The sequence below is a fragment of the Elephas maximus genome, chromosome 11 (genome assembly GCF_024166365.1).
Source record: "Elephas maximus indicus isolate mEleMax1 chromosome 11, mEleMax1 primary haplotype, whole genome shotgun sequence".
Classification (NCBI taxonomy): domain Eukaryota; kingdom Metazoa; phylum Chordata; class Mammalia; order Proboscidea; family Elephantidae; genus Elephas; species Elephas maximus.
This window is the reverse complement of record NC_064829.1, coordinates 66,295,614-66,299,618: the sequence shown is the minus strand read 5'-3', so window position 1 is coordinate 66,299,618 and position 4,005 is coordinate 66,295,614.

Genomic DNA, 4,005 nt, shown 5'->3' with positions numbered 1-4,005 from the left:
ACATATGGCAAACAAGGATGTGAAACAAGGTTCAACATTATTAATTGCTAGGGAAACGTATAGGGTTGCTATGAGTTGGAATTGACTCGACAGTACTGGGTTTGGTTGTTTTTTGGTTTAGGGAAATGTAAATTAAAGCCACAATGAGATACCACTATACCTATTATAAAGACAAAAGCTTAAAAGACTGACCATACCAAGTATTGGTGAGGATATGGAGGAACTAGAACTCTCATTCATTGCTGTTGGGAATGTAAAATGGCAAAACCACTTTGGAAGATAGTTTGGCAGTTTCTTAAGAAGTTAAACATAGTGTAGGTTTGCACAGCCAATTATTTTACATACTGTCAATAAGTTATACACTGTAAAGTTGAATTAATAAAAGTTGTATAATAGACATATTTATAACAACAACAAAATAAATAAAATTGAAAAAATAATTTAAGCATATACTTAACATGTGATTAGCCATTCCACTTCTGGGTATCTACCCAAGAGAAAAGGAAATTTATGTCTATACAGAGGGTGGTGCAGTGAATTAATGTCATGGATTGAATTGTGTCCCCCCAAAATATGTGTCAGCTTGGCTAGGCCATGATTCCCAGGACTGTGTAATTGTCCACCAGTTTGTCATCTGATGTGATTTTCCTAGGTGTTGTGAATCCCATCCTATGATGTTAATGAGGAGGGATTAGGGGCAGTTATATTAATGAGTCAGGACTCAATCTACAAGATTGGGTTGTGCCTTAAGCCACTTTCTTTGGAGATATAAAAGAGAGAAGTGAGCAGAGAGACATGGGGGGAACCTCATACCACCAAAAAAGCAGCACCGGGAGCAGAGTGCATCCTTTGGACCCAGAGTTCTTGCATAGAGAAACTCCTAGACCAAGGGAAGATTGATGACAAGGAACTTCCTCTAGAGCTGACAGAGAAAGAAAGCGTTCTTCTGGAGCTGACACCCTGAATTCAGACTTCTACCCTACTATAAAGAGAATAAATTTCTCTTTGTTAAAGCCATCTACTTGTGGTATTTCTGTTACAGCAGCACTAAATAACTAAGACAGAAATGGTACCAGGAGTGAGGTGCCTTCAGGCACATACTGGTGGAGCTAAAGAGCTTTGGAACACTTGCTCCAGCAGTGCAGACCAGGGTGGTAAGACCTGAGAGGCCCAGAGGTCAAGGAACCAGGAAGCAAAAGCTGAAGAAAACCAAAAAACCAAACCCACTGCTGTCGAGTCAATTCCAACTCATAGCAACCCTATAGGACAGAGAAAAGCCTAAGAGACAAGGAAAACAGAAAGCAGAGCTGCCTCAGTCTCAAAGGGTAGGGCCACCACCTCTGAGGTCTCAGGGGATGGAGTCGTCACTCAGGTGGACTAGGAGAATGGGGCCACCCAAATGCGAGAGAGCAGTATTGCCATTCCAGTGGTCCTGAAAGGTAGAGCTGAAGCCCAGGGCAGCGGGTCCTCCACTCAGAATGCAGAGAGTGTGGCCTATACCTACAGCCTGGATGGCAGGGTCATTGTGTAAATGGTCTCAGAGAGCAGAGGATTATTTTCAAGCCTTGAGGGCTAACATAATATGTTCTGCTGACTTGCTTGGTAACTGTTATCCCTTCTTTCCCAATTTCTTCCATTTGTAATGGAAATGTCTACCTTATGCCTGTTCCATCATTGTACTTTGGAAGCAGATAACTTGTATTCTAGATTTCACAGATGAAGAGAAATTTTTTGAATTTTGGACTTGGGGTGGAATTAAGACTTCTGGAATGATACGATGGGGTGAATGTGTTTTACATGTGGCAATGACATGAATTTTGGGGGGGCCAAAGGGTGGAATGTCATGTATTGAATTGTGTCCCCCAAATATATGTCACCTTGGCTAGGCCATGATTCCCAGTATTGTGTGATCATCCACCATTTTGTCATCTGATGTGATTTTCCTATGTGTTGTGGATCCTACCTCTATGGTGTTAATAAGGTGGAATTAGTGGCAGTAATGTTAATGAGGCAGGAATCAATCTACAAGATTAGGTTGTGTCTTAAGCCAATCTCTTCTGAGATGTAAAAGACAGAATCAAGCAGAGAGACATATGGGGAACTCATACCACCAAGAAGGCATCCCCAGAAGCAGAGTGCATCCTGGGTAGAGAAACCCCTAGAGGAAGGGAAGATTGATGACAAGGACTTTCCTTCAGAACCGACAGGGAAAGGAAGTCTTCCACTGGAGCTGGCACCCTGAATTCGAACCTCTAGCCTACTAGACTGTGAGAGAATAAATTTGTCTTTGTTAAAGCCATCTACTTGTGGTATTTCTGTTATAGCAGCACTAGATAACCAGGACACTCAATATGGCCCTTCTAGCCATAGTCTTTATGACTGCCACATAATAATTGGGTGAAAATATGCAAGTAAGATACTTATGACCCACCAAGGGAATTAGACAGTTTACTAATAATGCAAATAAGTTGCATGAAAGGGTAGGGCTGTGCAAATAAGGTGTAAAAAAAACATTCCTGAACCTGAATTGTAAACTATTACCTCCCTAATAAAAACCCATAATCGTGAATACGGTCTGTGAGTTCTGTGTGGCATTGCAATGAATTTTTGAACCCAGCAGAGAAGTAGAGAGTGCTGTGGGAGGAATGTTTGGTGTCAGAATTGGTAGAAAGGCTGCAGGGTGGAGGCAAGTCTGACCTCCACCTCGTAGGACTCAGCCTTCGGCTATTAATGTTAATAATGATTCTTCTCCCTGCTGTGAAGTTAGACTAGGAGGTGAGACGCCTCCGCCAAGCCATCCTTACACAGAGACTTGTACACGAATATTCATAGCAGCTTTATTTGTAATAGGCTAAAACTGGAAATAACTGAAATTTCCATCAATAGGTGAATGGATAAACAAATTGTAACATATCCATACAATTGAATAACACTCAACAATAAAGAAGAAGAGTGAATTATTGATAAATGCAACAACATAGGCATATATCAAAATAATTTTGCTGCACAAAAGAAGCCAAAGTGGGAGGGGAGGGAAGAGTACGTACCATAAGTTTCCATTTATATAAACTTTAGAAAATGCAAACTAATCTATAATAGTAAATCAATGGTTGCTGGGGGATGCAGCAAACCAAACCAAACCCTTTGCCTTCCAGTCGATTCCAACTCATAGCAACCCTATAGGGGATGCAGAGGGGGGTGGAAATATGCAGGAGATAAAAAGGGGCAGGAGGGAGGGATTACAAGGGGCATGAAGAAAGTATTAGGAGTGTTTTCAGCTAGGTTCTCTACAGAAGCAAACCAGTAATGCTTATAAATATATACAGAGAGATTTATATCAAGGAAACAGCTCATGCAATTGTAGGGATTGGAACGTCCCAAGTCCTTCGATCAGGATAGACTCCCTTCCCAATTCACAGAGCTGCAGAAGCTGGTGAACCCAAGATGAGCAGGTAGGAGCACAGGGATCCCGCTCACAGGTTGTGACAGTCGAGGAATCCCCAAGGTTGGCAGGTAAAACTGCAAGGTTTCTCATGAGTCACTTAGCTGCAGGGACTTTCAAACCCAAGATAGGCAGGTTGGGGAGCAGGACTCTTGCTTGCAGGCCGTGAAGATCAGCGAATCCCAACATGGATAGGTAAGCTGCTAGCTCAAGTCCCAAGAACCAGAGGTCAGACAAGAGACAGCTGCTAGATCCAGAACAAGCCAACAACATTTGCAAGGCGAGCAGGAAGGAAGTAGGCAGCGGAAGGTGGAGAGATGAAGGCTGAGGTTGTAGTGAGCTGCCACGGGGCCCACCCTAGCCAGTACCACTCGGCAGATTCCATCATGGGGGTGATCACATATCAAATTTCAACAGGGAAGTGATCACAACATTATAGAACTGCCAAAACACTGAGAATCATGGCCCAGCCAAGTTGACACACAATCTTAACCATCACAAGGAGTAATGGATATGTTTACTATTCTCACTGTGGTAATGGTTTCACAGACATACACATATGT